Source organism: Chiroxiphia lanceolata, chromosome 3, assembly GCF_009829145.1.
Source record: "Chiroxiphia lanceolata isolate bChiLan1 chromosome 3, bChiLan1.pri, whole genome shotgun sequence".
Classification (NCBI taxonomy): domain Eukaryota; kingdom Metazoa; phylum Chordata; class Aves; order Passeriformes; family Pipridae; genus Chiroxiphia; species Chiroxiphia lanceolata.
This window is the reverse complement of record NC_045639.1, coordinates 109,294,923-109,320,903: the sequence shown is the minus strand read 5'-3', so window position 1 is coordinate 109,320,903 and position 25,981 is coordinate 109,294,923. Positions and strand designations below refer to the sequence as shown.

Below are 25,981 nucleotides of genomic sequence, written 5' to 3'. Positions count from 1 at the left end.
TGACAGAGATTTATTTTACAAAATCAGTTTTCCATCTCCCAGGGACCTCCAACTACTTTGTAGAAGCTACTTCTGAAACTTTCTTCTTCTTGGCTCTCAGCTCTCACAGAACCACATATAGCTTGATGCCACACCACAGGTGACCCACATTCAGAAGTGACTCCAAACCTCATCAGTTCTGTGTGCTTGTTTCTTATGCAAGTGGGAAATTGTACAGTGCACTGAAGTAAATGTTGACTGCTGACAGGAGCCCAGCAAACACGGACCAAGTTTCCTGCAATGTTATTCAGAGAAGTGCGATTTACTGTAGCTCTGGAAAGCAGGGAAAGAGCCCTGAGAAGTTGCAATGTTCAGCTGTGAGTGAACAATGCACCATGAAAATGCCACATCATAGCCAAGAGTACTGCACGAGAACAGTGATCCCAGCACGTAATCAGTCTGCAAGACAGTGACGTATCTGCACTGAGGACACAGACTTAAAAAGAACCTTAAAGGCTGGGTGGAACAGGCTAGTCCACTCCATGGATCCTACCTCTGAAGAGATGCAATGGTTCCACGTTGCTCCCCACAGAGCAACACATTTCCTCACATCCCCAAAGGCTGAGCTCAACCATGTTGGACAAAAAAATGCTTCACATGTTCTCCAAATGAAAAACTGTTTTCTGTCCCATTTTCCCAGTCTTGGGAAGAAAAGAACCAATAGGTTCATTGGCAATTTCCATGAAGATAAGGAGTGTTAATATCAACATCAGTGGTCAAGGATTCAACACCAACGGAGCCACAAAAAATTACTGCAATCTAACATTATCTCTCTCCCTCCAGGTATATATCACTTTGAGTTGCAAGATACTTAGGTTTGTACTTTGTTTATTTTCCTAAAGCAGATTAGCAAGAAAATGAAAGGCTAACAGAACATTAAGGTTGAGAATTTAAATGAACTAGTTAGGAAAAACAAGGCTGTAATTCTTATAACCACTCTATGTCAACCATCTTGCACATATTGAGAAATCAGTGTTGTTGTAGAGGCTGGGAAATTTATGTCGCAGTATACCTTTAATATGAGTGAGTCTCATTTATTGCAGGAACTTTTAATTTCCTAACTCGTACATTAAATTCTCAGTATAGCTTCACAATAACTGTCTTTTGGTGGTGGGCAGGGTTTTTTAAACACTTATTCCCCATGTTTTTAAAATAAACGAATGAAACAGTGTTTGAATACTGAAATAAACACAGGTAACTTTTGTCAATTTTTACATATAATTTACAGACTAAATATATCAATCAATCTCACATCTATACTTGGAGCACGTTAACATTTAGAGAAACCTTATGGATGTGTGACTAGAACCTCAACAACTCCAGAAAAACTTCAAACAGCTCAAAAGGACACAATGTAGTTAAGGTTCAGGGTGGTAGAAGGGGACTTGGAAATAAGAACTCCACCCAGACGGAAGTGGTTCACGGCTTAGCCCTTCTCCCCACCCTTCCCAAAACCCCTTCTCAGAACCATGGCTAATACAATTCCATTTTCTGTAACTGAGTTAATAAAAGTCTGTGGGCCAAGAACACAGCAGCAGCCGTCCCAGCCAAGATGCCACCTACGCTTGCTTGAGAAGCACTTGGTGCCTTTAGTTATCATAGCTTTGACTTGGGTTTTTCTCACCCAGCTTGAGCAGAACCCCTTTTTGCATGATGCACTTAGCAAGCAACTTCTACCCTGATTAAAAGTTCTTGAGCCTCCTGCAAATGGCCAGCAAAATTCAGTTAAAAACGCTCCTTTTCTACCAACTCAGTGAACAGGCTTTTTTCAGTAACACATCAGGTGCAATTATCTAGCACAAACTACTTTCACCCTGACTGGCACGAGCAAGGGGAGAGAAACCCCCAGTGTTCCCCCCATCCAAAGCTGCCTTCAGGTTAGCATCCCTGCCAGTATAGCCCCAAAAGGCACCCTTACACACTTGTTTCGTAAGTTCATCTTTGTTTCAGGGAGGAAAAGATGCATTAAAAGAGGAATCCAGGACAAACACAAGACCTCATAGCTGACATAACCCAGCAAATATCTTCAAAGCCGTGTCCTTCCAAAATTGGGACTAAGGTACAAAACTATTTAAAACTATTCACCTGCCCAAATTTGCAAGCTAGTCCAAAGAGAAAGAGAATCATGACCTTCTCACCTCTTGCAAGAACATATTTCAAAAATGGAGTTTAGCAAGTGACAGACATTTTTGTTTTGCAGCCTTGAGATGTAGAGCAGATCCCAAATGCTACATTGCTACATTCGTTTGTAGTTCACCCCAGTTTCAACAGAGGCTCTACCTTTGAAATGACTGCTACAGCTCATCCTACTTTCCCACACCAAGGTTTAAAAATCCCAAAATAGCTGTAGCAAATGTGCTTGGTACGGACGTGAGGAAGGGCAATCTGGGCCGTCTTCTCCTCACAGAACGATGCTGAAGTCTGGCCAGACTCCAGGAATGCATATTTCCCTGCAGATGGCTACAGCAGCATTTAACAGTAGGAACCATAAACGACTTCCACTTCTAATTATGTATATTATGATTTTTAAATTTTTTTTTAGGAGGGTGGGCTTCTCCCCTTGACCACTTTTTTTTTTTTTGTTAAATTCTATTTAAAGGTAGTCACCATGTGCTTAGATCTCCCCCTCCAGCATTTATTTAGCTTTAAGCTACCTCAGGCCAAACATATTTTATCTGTTCAATATATTGCAGTCCAGTACACTTCAGAGCAGACAGAATTACTGCCACAGTACTTTGTAAACCAATCCCACATGTTAAAGAAAACAGTAATGTAATGCAGTGAGTGCCTGTCCACAGTCATTCAGCTATAGCTGTCACTCCTACGTTTACCATATGAATAGATGAAGATTCCCTCAAAGCAACAGAATCTTAATTCTCTCCCCAGATTCAAATGTATGCATTCAGGAAACACTTCAAACATCAATATCTTTTCCTCCTAAGGCACACTTCTTGTCTGTAATTAGTTTCCATTGGTCAAGTGGGTTTGCTTCTATATACCAGGCTATAGGAGTGTTTTAAGTGATGCTTTATGATTCATCCTACACTGTCTAATATGACTTTTTTTCCCTGTTAACCCAGAATAAGAACGAATAAAGAGGAAAAGGAGAGAAAGGGGTGGGGGGGAAGATTGCCTGCAATCATATTGTTACACTGTGCACAGTTTATGGCTGGCACACATCCAGTTTGTGGCTGCGATAAGAAATGTGTAATCCTATTATACGGAGAGGAGTCAGAATGTACAAATAGGTCCTGGAAAGAGGAACTTCTCCTGTAAGATTATTCTTCTTGCCATAATAGTTCTGCAGTAGGTCTAGACGGGGCTCTTCGCTGTTCTCCCCCCACTGCTAATGGAAAGTCAACTGTCAAACAATTCACGGCACAGGAGTTGGAATGTTTGCATGAGACAAAAATGAAGTGGTGCTGTAGGTTTGTGTACAACAGCAGCGTTAATTAGAATAAGGGCTGTGAGCCCTCGCAGGCTGGCACGCCGGGAGTGTATCGCACAACATCAAGAGAGCCCGGCTCACTCCGACGCCGCCACACTCTGCGAGGTTGCCAAATCCTGCACACTCAGCAGTTTTTAAGAAACATTAACTGCTTATCAGGGACAAAAGCTGGTTCTCATGGCACTTTGCATCGCTGCTTCCTTAAAAAGACACACAGAAACCATTTCCCAGGCACGGGGTTTTTGGGCTGCTAAACCACGTTCTTGCACTGAATGTAGAAACCAAATACCACCTACCCTCTAAGTCAGCATCCCCCTGGAGTTAAATTCCTGAATAATTCCAACATGATTATCTATTTTTCTCATTTCCTTTGCATGACAATACTACATTAACTGTGGTTATGATTCAAAAAAGCGGCTATGAGCTCCCCAGCTTGCCCCACAGGCACAAGTGCTTTTGACGTGAGATAAGTTAAAATACAGGACAGTGCTCTCTTGAAAGACAAGTAATTTCTTCACAAGATCCTTGCATCGGGGAAGTGGTGAGATCATTGCCAGAAACAGCTGTGCTCCCCAGTGAACCAGGCTGGTACTTAACCTGACTCCTGTCTGACCAAAGAGTAAGTTTCTTTTGAAGGGCAAAATATTAAGAAAAAAGAGCTTTTTCCTATGAAAAAGAATAAATAAAACAACTCACCTACAATATCATGCAGGAGTAAAGGACAAGTGATAGAACAAGAGGAAACAGCTGCAAGTTGCACTAGGGGAGGTTTAGATTGAATATTAAGAAAAAATTCTTCACTGAAAGGGTGGTCAAGCACTGGAACAGGCTGCCCAGGGAAGTGAGGAAATCACCATCCCTGGAAGTGTTTAATAAACATCTAGATGTGGCACTTAGGGACACGGTTTAGTGGTGAACCTGGTAGCATTAGGGTAATGGTTGGACTGTTCAAACCTTAATGATTCTACAACATGGTCATATGGTTGCAAGGCAAATACAAGCATCATAAATCAGCTGAGGCAGCAGCAGGGTACACCAGCTTATTATGAACCCCATAAAACGGTGGGTAGAGTGATACAAGCTTGTGAACAAGCTAGTTTGGTTTATTTGAAGATACCAAGCTGAACTGGGTGTATTTGCATGACACTGCAATTCCCTCTGTGACTCAGCATAATCAGTAAATACCAACAAAACGCCTTTAGCATCCTGTTTTCCAACTTGATGCAGCAGCAGAGCTCACAGGTAGGAAATGTAAATCTCTTCTAGGTAGAAAATGGAATCTAAGATGGGAAAGAAAATACATAACTCCATGAAAACCAAGATGCTCTACAGTTACAGGCATAAAGGAGAATTACTAAATTGTGTCCTAGGTCAGGGGAGCACACATACATTTCCATTAAGGATGCAGGAAAGTATGTGTGTAAAACAGAATTTAAACATATTAAATAACAAAAGAGTGTAGTTGTTTTTAACCTTGAGTAGTACTCTCCCAGTAAGATCAACAAATTCCAGATTTTCTCAGCCACTCTATGATCCAAGCATCAGGCCATGCAGAGACTGAGGGCAGCCTCAGGTTGGACTGGATACGAGGTGCCTGCCAACCTCAGTGGTTCCGTGAGTCTCTGATAATTAAATAATATTTATTTCTTGGAGAAAAGGTAGAATGTCACAAATTCTAAGTCTAAAATAATCAGATTAAAATGATTCTGTTAAAGGTGAGCAATAACACATGTGCTGCAACCCAATTAGCAAAGAAGCTCACCCAGATGTGTTAAAGTGCCTTTTGCAAAGTACCTTCACTTGACCTGACAAATGCCATATTACCTGAAGTAGCTGGACTCTGTTGCAGATTAATTAAAAGAAAACAGTAGAAGAAAAAGATTGAAGGGAACTGTACAAAAACTGAATAATTTTCCTATTAATATGAAGCTGGGGTACTAATTGAACCGAGCAGTTTGCAAAATCCTTCGGTAAAAGGGAAGTGATGAGTAATTCAAAGTAGCAAAAGACAACCAAAAATCAGAAATCAGCCCCTTATAGAAAAAATCATGAGACATTAAAAATATAATATGAATTCTTTATTTCTTCTGTGATTTTAGGGGGTTGTTTGGGTTTTTTCCCAGCTTCTCACTACAGTTAGTGCTGGCACTGCAGAAAGCAGCAGCAGACACTGATACATGTTCATGCAGACACAAATCCCCAGCTATTATTCTGCAAACAAAAGCAAGGACGTAGCTGCCCTGTGTGGCAGGACAGGTCGTTTAATCAAAACAGCCTTTAAAAAAAGAATAAATCGTAATCATCTCCTGAGGGTCACTCAAGGTTTCCTGCAAGAAACACATGACTATTTGTTAATCCAAGTGCCACTTTGGAGACAGTTCAGGAAGACCAAGAGGGCAATTGGCAGGTCTGGGAAGGCCCGACCAGCTGACTCGCATGGTTGAGATCCAGCAGGACGGCAGCACGGTGACACTGCCCTTCTTGCTGTTCAGCACTGGGCACCTGCTCAGTGGGGTGACACACAGCCCACAGCTTGGAAGCGAAGCAATGACCACAGCAGCCTGAAAAAGTCTTCACCACCACCCTCAAATTCATGTTTAGACTCGAGCTGTCCTCTCCATAGCCTCGCAACACCATCTCCAGTGCACAACCCTGGCACTGCCATGCACCTAGCAATAAATAAAGCTGTGCTGTTCACATCTAAGTTGCATTCCCTGACTCTCTTGTACTTTCTCCTTTCCATGAACGACTTCCTGGAGACCATCGTGTAGAATCAAGAGGTGCTGTCAAGATGATAGAGAACAAGTTGTCACCTGGGAGGTATGTACAGTAGCATTTTTGGATGGAAATCACCATATTTTGCTGACATATATTTTTTAAAACACTTGTATCCTTGCTTAGGATGTGCAAGGATGATTAGGAGTCATCCTCTGACTTCTGCTTTCTGTGCTGAAAATACATTGCTGTTTTTTGATATCTGAGTGAAGTGTGAGTAACTGACGCCGTTACCAAGACAGAGCTATAGAGAAAATGGAACCCTAACTTCTGCAAAATCCTTCAGCAAGGATTAATCCTACTGTCTCTGTGTTCTATGTTTACACACCAAAATGCATGTGGACAGAAACAAAACAGCAGCTGGGCTCCAGCACAGTCCACTCATAAGGAAAGATCCTTCCACATCTTCTCCATCATTCCTGACAAATAAGCATGCAGATTACAGGAAATTTTGTCTGCACATATCTTGATGACTTGGAAGGGGTTCCTGATACCTGCACACTGCTTGGTCTGTGCAGGAACAAATACTCCCCCTTGTACAAGTGTGGCTGATAAGACCACAGTACATCTTTTCCACGTGTTTTAGGAAAGACCGTTTACTTAACTTTTAGTCCATATAGAAGGCTAGAAAAAACAAAGATGCTTGCATAACCACAGGTCATTCAACAAGTCATATTACGTCAGGAAAGCCAAAAGAAAGGCAAAAATTAATTTCATACTTTGACAGTACATATCACTTTTCCCTCTTCTGCCATTTGTTCCCTGTTTTATCCTACATGTTCTAAGCAGGTATGTTGATCCTTGTTTTTAACTGTATAGAAAGGAAAAAAAGGAAGGAAGGGCAAAAAAATATGAAATACGTAAAAGTGCTGGGTGCTGCACAAAATGTGAGGATAGAGACGGTAGTTAGTGGTGGAGAGAAAGACAAACATCATACTGATCTGTGAAAATGAAACTCCACGACAAAACCATTCATGAACTAAGAAAAATAAAAATTACCAAAAAGAGTCACTAATTAACAGCAGTTTTCCCACTGACTAGTTATGATTTGAGCAACTGGCAGTAACAACCAACTTCATTTATTCATTTAACAACTAGAAATACAGGAAAAATCTCCAGATGAAAGCACTTTTTTCCAAGGTATCTTTCCTCTAAGAACAGTATAAACAGTGGTAAGCCTATTAAAAAGCATATTCCTGTTCAAATTGCCAATTTAAAGACTTCAGTCCAGGAAAAATTGAAGTATGAAGAAATGCCTCCCTCCCTGCAAGCCCAGCGACTCCCCTCTCCATCAGGCTCCAAACCAAACACAACTCTCTACGAGTCTACCCAAAAGAACGCAGCAGTTACACTGAAGTCCCAATGCAGTTTTCATACGGTTCATTGTTTGAGCTAATTTAATTAAAAGAGGGTCCAGATGATGATTATCCTGGCAAAAGGAATTGTATAGACAATACAATGGCAGACTGCCATGATCATTGTATCTTAGCTCTTAACAGAAAACAGAACTAAAGGAAGAGGATAAAACAAGCCCACCTTGCTAACCATCAAAAAGCTGCATCTTCCAACCCTTTCCACAGGCTGGTACGAGACTCAGGTGTCATCCAGTCTGTCAACTTCTGGCACTCACCTTTGGTGCTGTGAACAGGACCATGATCAGTTCAAGCAGGAAAATTTGTGTGATACAATGACAACTTAGTCACACCCCCACCCCTCCAGGCAATGAAGGCGGCATTATTTATGGTCCAAACACTGGTGAGATTTCAGGTGGTCTGGGCTCCACTCTCAACACCATCACACAATTTCCTAGGGGAATGTAGTGCTCGTCTCCATCTAATAAGACCAAGGTCATATCACATTTAGAACTCCTGTATAAATATTTAAATATAATAAAATTGTAAAATTTTAAGGAATATAAACAGCTCGGGGCTTGAAGTTCAGCTGTCTACAGAGCTCACTCAAATCAGAAGCAGCAATCCTTCTATGAAACCCTCTGAAACCATTCTTGGATTAGGAATATTCTTAGAACTCTGTAGGGACATAAATCAGTGCTGCTGATCTGCACACTCTTACAGTTCAAAGTCTAGTAATGCTAAGCTGAATTTCATTGGCTGAGAATAACTATTTCCATGAGGAGACATTTCTAAATTAGGGATGCTTTTGTTTTTTTTAATGACTGGAAGATATTTTGCATGCAATTTTGATTCTCATCTACACACTCCTGACTGAAAGTTTTTCCTGCTCATATTGTACAAGAATATAAAAGAAAATGAATAAACATGAATAACAAACAAATTCAGCCTCTGCCCAGCAGATGTATGCTTTTAATAGAAAAGCAAGAATGTAAGAAAAAAGGTCAAATATTTGATCAAGGTCAAAAAGCAAGCTAGTGGGAAAGCTGGGAGTAAAGTTGAGAACATGATTTCAACTGTAGATTTCACTGTTTGACGCCAGCAGTTCACCTGATAGACCTCCTCTTGATCTCGGTTATCTAAATGCATACTCCACCTTAGAAATAAATAAATCTTCCTAAACCAAAGTGAAGATGCTTTGAATAATGCCCAAAGATGTTTCAGTGACTAGGAAACTAGCTGCTACAGTGAGAGGAGTTTCAAACTTATTCCTTCTGCAACAGCCTTTGGGATACCACACAAATGACAGGAAGTTTGGTAACCGAAGAGATTTCAGTAAAGCAGCAGCTGATCAGTCTTTGTCTCAGTTATATGTCTGAAACAGAGAAAAGAGCCCACTGTTCCCTGATTAGGTTTTACAGGAGATGCATTGAGCAACTCCACCATGATTATTTTGAAGGACAACTACTCTAACACTGACAGAACCTAAAATACCACTGCACGACACAGTAGAAGGAATGCATTTTAAAACTGTAATAGAAGAGAGTCCTTTCAGATTGGTGTACCTCATCCTCTCTGCTCATGTTCAGTTTAGAAGAACAAGTGGGAAAGAGACTGACTGTAAGGCAACAGGAGCAGCCATCATCATCTTCATCTCCAGCTGTTCTTCCCTCCCAGTTTCAAGTGCTTTCTGCACTAACACACATGCACGCCACAGGCAGCTGCTGTACCTGCTACACCACCACTAAGTGATTCTGAGTAATGGGAAGAGAGCCTCCTGCAGATATGCTCTTTCCTGAGCACACCTTTCATACAGAAGTTTGAGAGTTTCTCAGCTCAGACAATTCTTCAATGCAGCATAATAAACCCATCCACATAGCCAAGGATCTGCCCTCAGCCAGCAGTAATTAAAATTAATCATCACAATTATTTTCATGGCATGTTCAAAAAAAGACACCGCCAGCTCACTGAATCCTCAAAGCCGACAGACCTTGAAATAGGCTGTGGTCAGGTACAGCACCTTCCTGGTTCCAAGCAGTTAAAAACATGCTTTGCATATCGATTCGCATCCCTCTTGCAGGACCCGCAGTGCTGACAGCCAGTGCACCTTGGTCCTGCAGCCCAACACCTGAGCTGGCATCAACAAGGGGACCGGTAAGGAAAAGAGATTTTTGAGGTCAGTATTGCCATGCCTGTAATTATTGCTGCCCTGCCGGAATTCAGGGCTGTATGAGTGTTAGAATTTCTTATTCTTGAACCTCAGTGTCTTTTTGAAACTCAAGATTCTCCCCATTTTCCACACATTTGTATTAAGTTTTTTAATCACTATCTTCCCTTTCAGCTTCACTGGTCAGTGCTTATGCTATTCTGAGGTAGAGAGGTTTCTAAGGTACAGGGTAGCCTGAAGGTTATCAGTTTCTGAGCCTCAAAACTACTGAAGAATTACATTTACAGAGGAAAAGAATGAATAAAATTCAATGTAAGGCATTAGAACTGTCACTTTCTGGAACACTATTTACTTATACAAGCAATTTTTATGGGATTGAACATTACTATCATGATAGCAGCCTTGATCAATTCTGCTCCTTTGAAACTTACCATAAAACATAAAGCATCTGTCTGATGTATATAAACCCAAATTTGTAGGCAGTAAGACCAAGACTGTAACCACTGCAGAGAGAAAGCAGTCTCACACCTAACAGACTGCAGATCCCGGGTATCAACCTGCATAGCACTCCTTCCTTCCTAGCAACTGGAATATTGATTTTTACAATACCTACCACGAAAAAAGGTTTTCACCAATAGGAGGATCAGGGTAATGGGATCGTCTGCTTCCCACCACGTGATTCTATAGTTGGAGCTCAAAACTGAACTAAAAGCAAGAGATGATGGAACATCCAACTTCTTACATTAATCACCTCTTGGCATGGCTTCCAGTCAGAAGACTTGAAAGGAACAGATACTTTCTGCTGAAATAGATGAAATGCCTGATAAATACAGTTTCCTTTTATCTAGAGTGATTTTTTCTATGTAGGTATGCTGTTTGCAGGAAATAGGAGCACCATCTGGAGACGGAAGAGTTACACAGGTAGGCTCAGGAAATCTCTCTCTTTAGGAAATTCAGCTGGAGAAGAGGTAAACAGAGTAAAACAAGTGCAGCAACTCAAGCACAAAAGTCCCCATGGCCATCATCAACACTACAGCAAGTCTGAAATGTCACCCCTAACTTCTTCATGTTTTATGCAGGGTACCAATTTATTTTTTTTCTACACTGTTTATTTATCCCACACTTCTCTTGTATGTTCACCCCATTTTTTAATTATCACAGTCTCCTAAATCACATTAGATCTTCATTAAGCCACTTTCCCACTGAAGATGGGCAGTAAGGCATTAGGACCCTAAAATTTAGGGCTCCCCCCTCAACCTCTCCTTTGTGCACCACGAGCCCTGCACTTGCAGTGAGGTCTCCCAAGATGTAACTTTAGACCCGAGACGAATATTGCCAGTTCCCAGATCAGCTCTCACTTCATCCCCTCCTTCCACAGCCATGAGTATCTGCAGCTCAGAAGAACAGTAGGGATCAGTGTCTCCTGCAGGCTGCCAGGGAGAGCCCAGCCAGCATCACAGCTTCCCCCCTAGACTACAAAGCCTAACTGTGACTTGTTGCACTTTATCTGTTTTTTGCCCCACCCCGCAAAATTTTAAACTCATCTGGAAGAAGGAACTCAAAAGGTGTTAAGAAGAGAAATAATTAAAAAGGGTGGCAGCCTGATATATCCTCATATATTACAGGCTCTTATCCCTTTGGAAAGTTGAGACTAAATTAATCACAGCTAAAATATTTTACAAGCTTGTACAAACTGAACAGGGACCTTGACTGAACTCCAGCATGTGGGGAAAAAGAAAAAAGAGCAGAGGTGGAGAGAGGACTGTTAGAAGAGGTATGAGGAGCCCAAAAAACAACCTTGGAAAACCAAAACTAGAATCATAGGATGGTTTGGGTTGGAAGAGTCTTTAAAAGACCATCTAGTTCCCACCTCACCCCATGAGCAGGAACACCTTTCACTAGACCAGGTTGTTCAGAACCCCATCCAATCTGGCCTTGAAACACTCCCAGGATGGCACAGACACAGCTTCTCTTCAGGAAATAGCCAGAGCAGAGAGAGCAATTGGGTAGGCACACGTGTGCATGGAGGGGGATCATAGAATCATATTGACAGTGGAACAGTAAGAGAACAGTTGCAAACAGTTTAATGTGAATTGTGAGAGGTTTATTTTACCAGGTTCATTGTAGCTGCTGACCAACCTTTCAGTGATAAAGTTCTGTTTCTGACCTCTGAAGTAAAGTAAAACCTTTCATTAATTCATAGAATCATAGAATCAGCTGGGTTGGAAAAGACCTCCGAGACCATCAAGTCCAACCCTTGATCCAACACTGCTGTGGTTACTAGATCATGGCACTAAGTGCCACATCCAGTCTCATCTTAAAACCTCCAGGGACGGTGAAATTCCACCACCTCCCTGGGCAGCCCATTCCAATGCCTGATTACCCTTTCTGTAAAGAATTTCTTCCTAATATCTAACCTAAACCTCCCCTAGCACTGCTAAGAGACCATGCCCTCTTGTTCTACTGCTGTTGTCTGGAGAACAGACCAACCCCCACCTGGCTACAGTCTCTTTTCAGGTAGTTGTAGAGAGTGATGAGGTCTCCCCTGAGCCTCCTCTTCTCCAAGCTAAACAACCCCAGCTCCCTCAGCCTCTCCTCCAGGACTTGTGCTCGAGTCCCTTCACCAGCCTCGTTGCTCTTCTCTGGACCTGCTCCAGCACCTCAATATCCTTCCTGAACTGAGGGGCCCAGAACTGGACACAGCACTTGAGGTGTGGCCTCACCAGCACTGAGTACAGGGGCAGAATCACTTCCCTGGTCCTGTTGGTCACACTGTTCCTGATACAGGATGCAGCTCCCTGAAATTTCCCGGCTGTTCAACATAAAAAAAGACATCCCAGATGAGCAGGCATTGACTTGTTCTCCTGAGCAGACATGTGGAGCAGCTCTGTCTGAGCAGAGATGAAAGCCCTTTATCCTCTTCCAACAGCGAGACAATCTTGCCAGTAATGGATTTAAAGTGGTTTAAGTAACCATACATTAATAAGGTCAAAAGGGTAATGACACAGTTACATTTTGATTGTTCTGAACTACAGATTGCTTTGCATTTTTGTTGCTGTTTTAAATACAAAAGTAGCACTTTTTGCCAGAGATGACATGTGCAAGGATATAAGCAAAGCAAAAAACACAGGGAAAGTACCATCTTTATTAGAGAATACAGGTGAGCTTTCAGAGATCAGGACCTGCAGACATGAAATCTTCACAAAGCAAGGACTGTTGCTCTTTAAATATGCAAACACAAATAGACATGTTATATACACATACATATAAAAACTTCCTACCTTGCTTTAAAATCCAAAATATTTTCTCAGTGCTGCCAATAACAATAAACTCAAAGTTCTTTGGTTGGAGAAAGAAAACCATAGCTCAGAAAAAACAGACCATAGAAGATCTCAGCAGCAAAGATACCATTAGCTATTACCTACTGTGATTATGGAAAAATGCTATTTTTTTTTTATTCTGCACCTCCCCTCTCCTTGCCATTCTTTTCATCCACCTTAAAAATGAGTCTATGATTTAAGCAAATAGGGTCATTTGGGGGTTGTGTGCTCCTGGTTAAACCTCCCTGGCCCCTCCCCTGGGGAAAAAATAAAAAAATCAAAATCAATCAGCAAAAAAGAGAAGTTTACAGTTTACTAGTGTTCCTTTTCCTAATGCAAATTCAGAGCAGTTCCTGTAGAGACTGTAAACACCTACACAACTTTCCAGGTGGGGAAAAGAAAAAAACCACACACCAGTAAATCTAAAACAGTAATTTCTTTACCCTTTCTTTGCAAAGTGACTGGATATAAAATCTCTTGCTGCCTCACGCACAAAGCCTTTGGTAGAAGGGCAAGATGTTTCAGGGCACTGTGAGGATTTTATGATTGTCTTAGCTTTCCTTGCACCCTGAACAGTCTGCATAACCTAATAGCATTAGCTTACTAACAGATATATTAATAGGTGTGGGGGAAGGGAAAGGAAGAGGGAAAAAAGCCACTGAAACACATTCCACCTACACAAATCACTACTAATCATAAACTCAGGTAGAAAGCAAATTGCTTCTCCAGGACCAGGAGAAGAAGAAAAGAAAAAAAAAAATTACTGAGGAGGGAAAAGCACCTATTTTTATCTTTTTCTGGAAATACATTAATCGCTGTGTTTATCAATCCATGACAAGGAACGAGAAAGCAAAAAAAAAAACCAACTGAAGAACTGCCACAACATCTTACAGTTGGTAATTTCAGAGTGATAAATATAACACTGGCCTCAGACTGCTAGAAGGATTAGATATAGCTGTAAAACAAGTAGTGAAGGTAACAGTTGCTGTTGGGTCTGGTGTAGGATTAGAAGCACTGCTAATCACAAGAAATGTAAAAAGATAAGAGGTGATGGTTGCCAGTAAGGTTTTAAAAGCATGTAAATGCTGGAATTTATTTTGGGATTAAAATTCCTCAAGGAAAAAAAAAATAAAATAAAAATAAAATAAAATAAAAAAAAAAGATCATAAACAGCAGCCGGTTTCACCTACACTGCCCACAACCCACTCCCAAAGATTAGGAGAGTTAGAAAGTGTGGAAAAGTGAAACATGTGCCATGGCTTACACTTAAGGGTTCTGGGGGAGCTTTAGTAAGGAGAAGCAAATATTTGTGTTCTGGCACCGATAAATTAACCACGGCAATCTAAAACCTATTTGGGTTTGATTTTGCTTACCAAACACCTGCCTGAACACAGGGAGTCACAACTTTGAGAGGCACTGTAACAGAAATGATGATTCCATCTCATATCTGCATCCTTGCAGCAGGAAGAATAAGACATCTTATGATCTCCTAGTTTGTTTCCAGATGGTTTAGATTCACCTCTGTGATCTGTTTATCTGTTAGTTATCAAGGATAAGCAAAGCTCCCCATATAAAAGAATCTGGAGCGTGCAAAAGAAACCTCCCAGGGGTGAAAAAGAAAAGAAAAAAAAAAGAAAAAAGAAAAAAAATCAGCTTACAGAGACCTCAAAATAAACACTATCTTTTGAAACCCAAATTTTAATTCTGGATTAAAAATTTTACTGAGAAGGCACTTTAACCACAGCATCATGGTCAGATTGCCTAGATCCCTTATGACAAAGTGCTCTCCATCAGCATCAACTGCAAAGTTCATCGCTGTCACCTTGGGTCACCAGCATCCCAAACCAGTCCATAGTACAACATCCTGAGGAGAACGCAGACCTCTGCAAAGCCCACCAGTTACCCCCCAGGCCTGATGGGACAGTCAGAAGTTGGTTAATGGTGAGGCCACCTAAAACTCGTCTCTCTCCCACTGTGTCCCAAATGTATCCAAGGATTTAGAGTAAAACTCAAGTGCCACCAAGTGATTTCATGAGCAGTGGCTCTGCTCAGCTGCATTTCCTCCTGGGCATCCAAGAAGCTAATTCAGACCAACCGCTCTTCACTCATTAATTTACCTTCTGTAAATCTGGACCTTGCTACTCTAGAAGTTGGGTAGTGCTGTGGAATAAGACCACTTCATCATTTTCTCCACACCTTTTACTCTAGCATTCCTGGTGCATCTGTCTGGATTTTCAGACTGTAAGACTACTTTTCCCTTCTGTTCACTCAAACCGAACATTTTTTCCCAGATGCCTGTAGCAGAAGCAGAAATAACCATCTTCCAAGAGTTATAAAACAGTTGTATTAAATAATAGAGGTGAAAGCACTGTGTATGATTTCTGCAGAAGTCTTTTCAGTAGAACAGATAAATTTATTCACTGCATTATGGAACAGTTTGAGAAAACAAGATCATACAATGTACACTGCCTCTATTTAAATTGTTTCATTTCTATTCATGAGAGCTCTGATTAGATACACTGAAAATATCATCAGCAAGAAATAAATAATTCTGCCAAATTAATAGCTGTTGATTTCTTTTACCTGAAAACGTAAGTAGCATCTCATTCACACTAGACAAAACTGCTATAATTTGGATATATCGATCTTGTTGGTTCAAGTCTACATAGCACACTGAGACAGGTGTGCATCTACATTTTCTTAATATCAAACACCTTCTATAAAATTGGAAGTTCTTTCATAAGCTGAGATGGGCTAGTATACGCTTTGCTTGGAGAGGCTTAGTAGACAACTAGGGGTTTTTTTCCCCTGTAGCTGTTTTCCCCAAATAGCAGGTTGAGAGAAATAAATTGCTTTAAATGCAGAAAATTGTTTAGAAATGGTATTTTAGGGAATACAGGTAAATTTTCTGTATCACACAGAATTAAGCCAAGCTCAGCAAATGCTCTTTAATTAGAAGCACTTTTAGAGAGGAGGTAGCTAGAAATAACCATCAGTAGCATCTTTACATGATGGGAACTACTAACCAACCCCAAACCAGGGGCTCTCCAGTACCTCCCTCCCTGTAAAGTATTTCGTGGAGAAGTGTGGAAAGGGGTGCAAATTTGTGCAAATGGAACGGAAGGTATTATTTAGCAGACAGATCTGACTAATATTTTCTTTGAGAAAAACCAGACTGAAAAAATAGAGTCAATATATTGGTTTAGACATCGCAGAATGATGAATGCAGAATGTCTGCTCAGCTTACGAACAACTGATAAAAAACCCTCTACATTTTGAAAAAATCATCCAAGAGTCGACAATGAATTCTTCTTCTAAAAATCAAATATAATTGCTGTAACATTTAAAAAAAAATACTAAATGCACGGCTGAGTACCTTAAGAGCAGCCTGTTTGCACAGCAGCCAAGTGATACACCTCTGAGAGCTACTGTTAGCTACTGCAGGGAAGATAAATCAAGAAAATGCTGAGTTGAGGTGCAATTTGACAGTTATTAGCAGAACAGGAGTAATTTGATGAAGGAAAAAAAATCTGACAAAATATCAGTTCACAGCAACAGATTTTGGAAGCCTATTTGCACATAAATTGGAAAAAATAATTCTTGCATTAGAAACTGATGAAGATGAAACAATATACCCTAAATCCTAACATATTTGAAATTATTTTCTTTGATTCAAAGCTGATAATCCTGTAACAGGCAGTAACTAAACAAGGGCTTTACCAGACTTGCTCTGCATGTTGAAGAGACTGCACAGCCTGATCCTGATCTGGGGCCATTCAACTATCGGAATAACGGGATTTACTGCTATTCGCACCTTTGTTTTTGCCATTTGAAAGCATCCACAGTGCGCAGAACACTGGGCTGTGTTTTAAGCATTAGCAGCATAAACATCCCCTCGTGTACTGTATACTTCACCACTTCTGGCTTCCCGTAAATCAAGCATACAACCAATCATCTTTTTTATGTTGGACGCTAATGGCAACTCTATTATTCAAATTCAGGCTCCGCAGAGTCGCCTCTCGCAGGGATGTAAAGCAGCTCAGGAGTAGGCTTACGACTGAGCAAGGGAAGATTCAAATCTGGCCATGATTTTCCCACTACAACCCCACCACCTCTTTTCAATTTATCTGCATCTTTCAATTTATCTCTTCTGTGCAAAAGGCTTTTAAAAAAACCCCAAACAACTCCTATAAGCAGGAAAATAAATTAGAAAGTCTTTTCTGCTCTTCAAGGACCACCTCCTTGTGTCCCCATAAATGTTCAGCGTAAATGTTTTTGCTCACATACTCCTAAACAGAGAAGCTGTTCTTTACTGCATTACAATTAGATGCATAGATTAAGAGATATCTTTCATGTCATTATAACAAACTCTTCTACAAACATACAAAGGGATTTTATAGACTGTTGTCTTTTCTGCTTACCACTGAATTCTTACACTCAGCACAAGATGCAGTAAAAGGGAACGATACCTTCCCTGTGTTTACTGTGCCCACCAAGAATCATTAAAAAAACAAATAAAATAACTTAGACATAATTTCAGCAGCACAAACTGTTCTCCCGTGGGGTTTCTCTTTTTTTCTCCCCCTCCTCTCATCTTTCAGTTCATGAAGACAGAGAACATGAAAACTAAATGGATTTATGTGTAAATAATTCATGTTTTCAGGCACATCAAACTAATACCTAAGTTCATCCAAGGAGCTGGCCAGATTTAGCTGATTTCAGAGGTATTTTAAACAGCGTTCTGGAGAGTTAGTCACAAAAGGTTGCGAGGAAATGCTGAACAGCTGTGTTGATAGAGTTGTTTTGAAACAACACGTGTTGAAACTCTACCTATCCTTACTGAACACAGCTGACAGGGAGACATTACCAGCTGTCCTGAACTGCCACTGCATTTTGGAGACTCATGCCCGCACAAGAGATGCTTTGTGAGCGGGGTGAGCTCTGGTACATCTTGGGAAGATGAAGAGAATTACAAAGGCTGAGCATCGTTTTCCTGCCAAGTGGTAGGAAAACATGTGGCAACATAAAGCATCTTCAGGAGCACAAGTCCCACAGGGCAGACATCCACACAAGCTGAGCTGAACCTACAAGCCAAGTTGCCTTAAACCAACATCCCGTGGGGACTGGGAAGCGAAGGGATGGTAGTAACTCTGCTCCTCTTTAAGCCATGATGGAAAATAGAGAGTATTTTGTGTATTTTTAAGCATCCTAAGTACAAACATTGGATTTATTCTTGCAGGGAGTCTAACAATTAACCTTTACTACACTTGCACTTCCAGTCATGTTTCTTGTGCTAAATAAACGATACCAAACTTGGTCAGCTAAAGAGGATGAAAAGAAAATCTAGGAACTTGAGTTTTGTTTTGTTTTTTACTCTTTTAAAAGCCAGAATCTAAACCTTTCCATTCTTCTTGATTTAATAACACAAGTGGTCTCTCTCCTGCACATGGCTATCAATGTGTCAGGAGTCTGCAAAAGGGGACCAGGGAAATAGGTCTTTCACACAACTGAGGTCCGTTCCTCTGATTTACAACAACTTCTCATTGTACAAATTGCATTAGAAAAAGCAACAAAGAAATACAATCAAATTTCAGGATATAACAACCATTTTAGTATCAGTGCTTTGCCTGCATAGGAAATGGTTGCTTAGAGTGAAGAAATCATTTTGCCTTGTGGAAACCTTGAGCAGGTTAGTAAACCACTACTGCACTAGAGATTAATTTCTGCAGTCAGGTTTGTATCTTCAGATTCACTGAAGTGGAGATTTATTGCAACAAAACCAGAGAAAACCACTGGAGGGATATGTTGGAAGTGGAGCAGGACAAAAGGAAAACAAACACAGAAAATACAATATTCTTGGCTTTGCAGTGCAACCCTCATTGATTTATTCCAAAGAGTTTGTGTTTTCAGTCTAAATTAACATGGCTCATACTCATAACCTAAATCACACAGAGATAAGATCTGGTGAAGAGTTAAGTTTTGTAGAATGATGCAAAACACTCATCCAAGTGTTTTGGATGAGTTTCATTAGAAATACACCAAAATACCTTTAAGAATTATGATCTTAATGACATGCTTACTCTTGAGGGGAAATTCTGAGCCCTTCAGCAGAAAGCAACCTCACTGCAAGCAAGACTTCAATGGCTCTGAGGTACTGTTTATGCAGTGGGAGCCCTCTTTAAATCAAACATGTTTAAAAGTGTCCTTGTTCTAAAGTTGCCTGTACTGGGCATCCCATCACAAATTTAGCCTTTCTGCTTTGCAGAGTAATAATTCTCACACACCCACATAAAGATGTCTGTGAGCAACACAGACACTTCCATCTCACTAATCTTCCCACATTACATGGAAAAATGAAGTGCCTCATAGTCCTTGTGTTGGGAAGCCACTCTAAAACTAAATGTGCAACATTTTCTGTCTATTAGATATGCAAAACATAGGTGTGATGGTGTAAAAACAGGTGTGATGAGAAAATGTGCATTAATTGATTCTGACAAAGAACCACCACAAAGCAGTCCATCATCATAACGAAATAGGCAGTAATGCCTATCGAATTACAGTTCTGACCTTTGGTGATGTGGAAAACAGTATTTATTTCCTTCGTTCGAAAAGCAAAAAAATTTGCTGGAATCTCTTGCTTGAAAGTTCAAAATTGAGACTGTTCTCCCTCTAGCCTAGCTGACAGCATTAGTTGTGGAGAAGCTCTCTTCCAAAGGAAGTGGAATGTAAAAACAAAGTTGCTGTGACCTTAACAATAATCCTGTTTGCATATTACAATACATTTTCCTACGATAACAAGGCAAAGTCCCTTGTGTTCCGGTCAGAAAAAGTCATCTTCCAGTAAAAGCATACTGTGATCAATAACATTTTCTTAATATATTATATTATCTTTCCCTGAAACACTTTTCACTTGGCATTTCAGGCTGCCGACTAGGGGAAATTCATGACAAAACTAAGATAGTAAATGAGATACTGCAAATTAATTCCATCCAAGAGCAATCTTTTTGTTTGTGAACAATTTGACAAGCCTGTGTTGTCTGACTGCAGCAGAAGCTTTCTCAGCTTCAATATACATGAACAGAAGAATCTGCTCCACTACCATACCCATCTTCACTTTACCCTGCATAACTTTGTGTTGAAGTACATTATATTTTCAACAACCATCTCTGAGACCAGAATTGGTGGGGCATACCTTAAATATTAGTTTAGAAAAGAGACTGAGAAGTCTGCCATATCAATTGTGAGATTCTGTTTACAAGTTACCGCCCAGAGCATGGCAGAGTGCAGCAATTCTGTGCTTCTGAAGAGGTTTTGCCACCAACTCGACTGCAACCTGATGCTGACAAGGCCCAAGTGATGAAAGCGACAGCCAAAGGATCTCAGTTTGGTACAAGCAAAGTTCAAGGAGAGCTTTGTTACAATGGGCATTAGGGTGCAGTACTTCTCTATTCACATGCCTGAGCTCACTTTTGCTATGATGAACAGTAGCTTTATTTCCCCCTTGGAGTTCATGTCCTTCTGCAGGCTGAGAGGGTGACCCGATGGCACACAGCCTCCCGTGTCAGAGTCCACCATCATTTTAGTAACAGCAGTTCTGGATTTACTGCGAGCAACTGGTCTTCTGCACGGTCCAGAAAGGCATGATCCTGCAAAAAGCCTTGGGTGCATGCAGGATATTGTCAGTAGGATTACTTACATGCACCTGATCTCGGCACGATTAGGTGAAGAATCACTGCTGTATTAATATTTCAGCATAAGGATTAAGGGGCAGGCAGCTGTTGAATATTCACGCTATAGCAATGCTCTCTGTATGAATTCTCTAGCAGGAACATGTAAAGGCTTCACCATTACCCCAAAGAGTTTACCATCCAAAACCCCAATTAAAGAGATACTTTAGTATGTACCCTGTTTTAAGCTCACAGGGCAGGCTCACTGACTAATTGTATTCTTACAGTGAAGGATGTGCTCGATTTTTTTACTATATCAAGACTCATGTTGAAAACAACATAAAAGGAGTGGGAGAAAACGGATGAAAATTTAATTTACATCTGCAAATCCCAACACCTCATGAGATCAGAAACATGTAAAGGGCCAAACAACTCATCTACCCAAGAAGTCATTCATAAAAGATAAACATCCTTTTTAAATGTGGAGGAAATTCATGCAGGGAAGATGCACAGTACTCAACTATGAAATAAATCCAAAAAGCATCAGATACATTTGTGAGAAAGAGGAGGCAAACATAAAATTGGTCCCACTGATAAGCAGGAGCACAGATGACATTATAAGCAAACTGAATGGGAAGGATAAAAGGACAAAATAATCAAGGATTTGAAGGACAGGATAAAGTTTGTGGGGGTTCCTGGTTGTGGATTTTTTTTAAAACAAAATAAATTAGGCAGCAAATCTTCATGTAAATGAGCACTTATAAAACAGCCTTTCTAGGTGAATCATTTCTTTTAGGATTAATAAAATCTGCAATCTGAGTAACAACGTTCTGATGACTTTTTGCCATTTGCAATTATCGCTCATCCCAGAACCAAAAAACTCATTATTATTAAAGCTGACAAAAAGAATACTTAACTACTTGTATGAAAGGACTTAATTTTTAAAAGAATCTCAAATTTCTAAGCTTTGTTTCTACTTCGAAATCTTGAATGTGAAAAATGAGGCCATCCTAGCAACCCTTGTGCATGTCACCTTCTATTTCCAACAAGTAATTTGGATAAAAGCATCTAATTTGTACAGTAACACAACGCATTACAGAATAACACTTTGATTTAAAAGCAGCCTACAAAGACTATGGAGTTAACATAAAACCCGTGCACCTACAAACATACAGTTTATACCATAAAATACATATTTTAACCTTTGTTATAGCAGTTTTCTCCCAAGTTACTAAAAGCATTTAACAATTTGTGTAGGACTCATAGCACTCTCGTGAATAAAAGTATATAATTTCTATTTTAATGGCATGGAAGCTGAGGCACAACTATTACCATGACAGCTGTGGTAGAGATAGGAACAGGAACCATACCTAGTTCCAAGCTCAATGACTCAATTCAGGTCTGTTTGACATGTATTATCTGTAGGCAGAAAGGAACACAGGTATTTTGGTTTTGGCACCTACTGAGATATTAGTGTGAGTGTTGTCTGTGCCTCACTCCATCCCTGCTCCCTGACATAACAGCACAGTAAAATTAGAGCTCTGCTTAAGAAAAATCCAAAACCCCAACCAAGGTGCTGTTAAATGGAGTTAAACATAAAAAATACTGCCTGCCGCAAAAGTGCCTGGCAAACATTGATCTTTATAAACACAGATCTCCAGCCTGTCATGATTGGCATGGTTAAAGATCTGGAGTAGATGGTAAGCCAGAATCTTCCTGGGGCCTGCAGTAAGAGAAGCAGCAGGCACAAGACATGTCAAGGGAAAATCTGGTAAGATTTAAGGAAGAAAAATTCAGAGTGGGTGCTCAACCAGCAGAAGGCTGTCTGGGGAGGGTGCAGAGCCCTCGACCTCAGGGGTGCTAAAGGACTTACTTGAACAAGGACACAGCCCTGAACAACCTGCCCTGCCTCTGCAGTTGGCCCCTGCAGATGACCCCTCTTAGGTCTTTCCCAAAGTGAATTGTTCTTTGAATACCATACCAAAGACAAGTGAGGTGCTATTTGGTTTCTTTGCTGCATCCCAAAATTTATCACAAATTCACACAGGAAGTGTCACCTTGATTTCTGTGACTAATTTTTCCTACTTCATTCATCTTGCTCCTTCTCCTGAAAAGGGTGAAACGAAACAAATCCAAATCTTTGCTGTCACCTATGTGAAAAGTACAAAAATGAAAAGCCAAATGCAATCATTCTGTTCAAGTTCCTAAACGCACACTGTCATGTGAGGTCTTGCTTTGAGTTTACACACCTTCCTGACCCTCTCTCCTCACAAGAAATACTCCAAAAACCAATCAGTCTGCTGTGCAGGAAGACCCACGGTTATTAAAATAACTTAATCACTGAAACAGTTCTCAACTTCTTCATTTCAAATTCCTCCCTACCACCCGCACTTTCATAAGAGGTGCTGCATATGGTGAAAACTAATTCAGTCTGAACCAGAAAAAACTGGGGTTAAGTACCTCTTCAGCTGGAATACAAAAATTGCAACCACACGTGATTGTCAGGATATACAGGGCTACAGTCAACATGCAGAAGTACTTTTTATATCCTTCAGAAAAACTAAGTGAGTTAAAAGGCCTTTTAAGGGGAACAGCTGAGTTAGGAATATCCAAAAATGGGTAAGACAGGCAAGAGTGTAAATCCTACATGCAGCACATTCCCAGAAGAAGACAAAATCCATCTGGGAACTCAAGTCCTTTTCAAACAACTTCTCATACATAACAGAAGCCTTCAGGAGGAAGACTGGACACAACTGGCTTCTCATTTCCAAATTACTATTTTTTTAATTCTTTTGTTATAACTGGATCACAGCCACCATGGCAGAAGCACCCAGGGGCATGACGCCCAAAAGAACCACAGCATCACAGAATGTGCTGAGCTGGAAGGGACCTACAAGGATCATCAAGTCCAACTCTTAGCCCTGCACAAGACCATCTCCAAGAGTCATGTATGAACACATTGGGACTCTCCTTTCATGGATGTGAAACTAGAGGAAAATCAGACACTTGAACAGTGATATTTGGGTGCCCGAGTCACTCTGCAGTAATTGGATATTCAGCCTAAGCCTACCCGAGGCATTTCATGCTGATGTGACTAGGTGATGTGGCAACTTATCACAAGCTAGATTTGCTAGACAATCCCCACCACAGAAAGTGAATTAAACTGTCACTCATCACTGTATGAATTGCACCAGTGTAGCTATTTTTTCATGAGTTGGACAACACTTCTTTGAATTAAAAACAAAACATTTTGTCACAAGTTAAAGTCTTCCTCCTCCTTTCTGTACATTTTCTTTTCCTTTTCACTTCTCTTACTTACTTTGTGCTCAACTGTTTTTTTCCCTAATTTAGTATGTTTAACACTCTCTGCACCACTTACTTGCCTCCTCAATGCCTTCTTTTGTTCCCCTCCTTGGTAGATATTAACAGGGAATTTGCACATGAGCTCCAGCCACCCTGGCTGAACTAGTAATTATGATCTCAGCACTGAACTACTGATGCCCTCTTGGTCCTTCCCCTAAGGCACCAGTCAGCTAAGCTTGCAAGAGCACAAGAGTATGTCTCCTTTCCCCAAGGAACATCTGATCAGCATGTAAAGCAAAGGCTGAGATTGTATTTCTGAGTGTCTGTTCTCTGGCATATCTCCCAATATACGTGGTCTATTAAAATATAGGAAAAGCAGATACATTACTTATCATGAGGGCCCTGAAAAAAGAATAAAAATGCGGAGAACGTTTGATTTAACTACAATTACAGTTGTTGGCATCTGCAATTTGCAGCATCACACACACATGCAGGGCGAAATATAAAGAAGGAATATAAAATACGAGCCTTGTTTCAGACTCAATTTCCAGCAACAATTTCATGTATGTATTATTATAATATACACTACTTATGGCTGTGTACTGGCAGCACAGAAAAAAAGGATTAAATACACTCTCTCATGCACACTTGAACACACCCAAGCATACACACAATTTCCTGTTCTATTGTGAATACACTAATGACAGGAATTGAAAAAGCTTTTTAAATTATCAAAGCTACATGGAAAGCTTTAAGCTACTTGCTCATGGAAATAAACCCACTTCCAAGAGTGTTTCACTATTTCCAAAGTGCAGCTCATACACATTTATGGCAAGAGGTTGCCAGGAACATTACGATGAAGATGCACTGGGGATACTGAGGTGTTCAATAAGGAATCCTGTGAAGAAAGAGTAAATACTGGAAGTAAGGAATGCATGTCACTGTATGAGAAAGATTAGAAAGACTGAAAATATGCAAAATAAAACAATACAGTACTTGCTGGTCTCGGCAGAGAGCAGGGACAATTTGAGCTGGCAACATGCCCTTGAAACAAAGGCCAAGTGAGTCCATCCTGGGCTGTGTTAGCAAGAGCACAACCAGCAGGTCCAGAGAAACAATACTTCCCCTCCAGGCAGGACTTGTGAGCCCACCAGAACAAGGCGGCTTTGACAGACTAGAACAAGTCCAGTGGAGGATATTGGTGGCTACATCACGGGTCTCCCACAGATCTCACTGTTTCCCAATTCCCCAAAGGGAAGGTGTAAAAGAAGACAAAGTGAGCTTACTCTTGAAAGGGCAGAGGTATGACAAGAAGAAAGAAGCTGCAACAATGAAAATTCAGATTATAAATGCAGAAAATACCCCTCATGAGGTGGTGAAACATGGCAACAGGGATCTTAATATATAAGTTTTGGAGTCTGCACCCTCAGAGATATTCAAAACCCAATTGGATGTGGCCCTGGGCAACCTGCTTTAAGGGACCTTGCTCTGAGTAGGAGGTTGGACTAGACAACTGCACAGGTCTTTTCCAGCCTGAATTATCCCCAAAATTTAAGTATCTGGATGGGAAAAGCCAGAAAGCTGGTCAAAGGAGGCCAGGAGGACAAGAAACAGCATAAAGGAACAGGATTAGCTCCATGACAAAAAACCAGAGAGGAATGCAAAAAAAAAAAAAAAAGCTAGAAAAGAGTCTAAGCAAGAAAAATAGGAGGTTGAAAAAGAAGGTGAAAGCAGAGGATTAAGACTGGGAAAGGGGTAAAAAAAAAGAAAACCCAAATCTCTGTTCACTAAATAGTACTTTTCTCCCTTAGGTGGGAGGTAAAAAATTCCACAAGAGTCATTCAACAATGAAGTCAAGTATTTAAGTTTCTACTCTAATGTGCAGAGCAGAATTGGATAAAAGAAGGAAT

The 25,981-nt window shown here is 40.5% G+C and overlaps 1 protein-coding gene across 4 annotated transcripts in view; it reads right to left on the bottom strand.

The window, feature by feature from the left end:
• KLHL29 (kelch like family member 29) overlaps positions 1-25,981 on the bottom strand; it is a 391,640-nt gene that overhangs the window by 296,884 nt on the left and 68,775 nt on the right. The window lies entirely within an intron of this gene.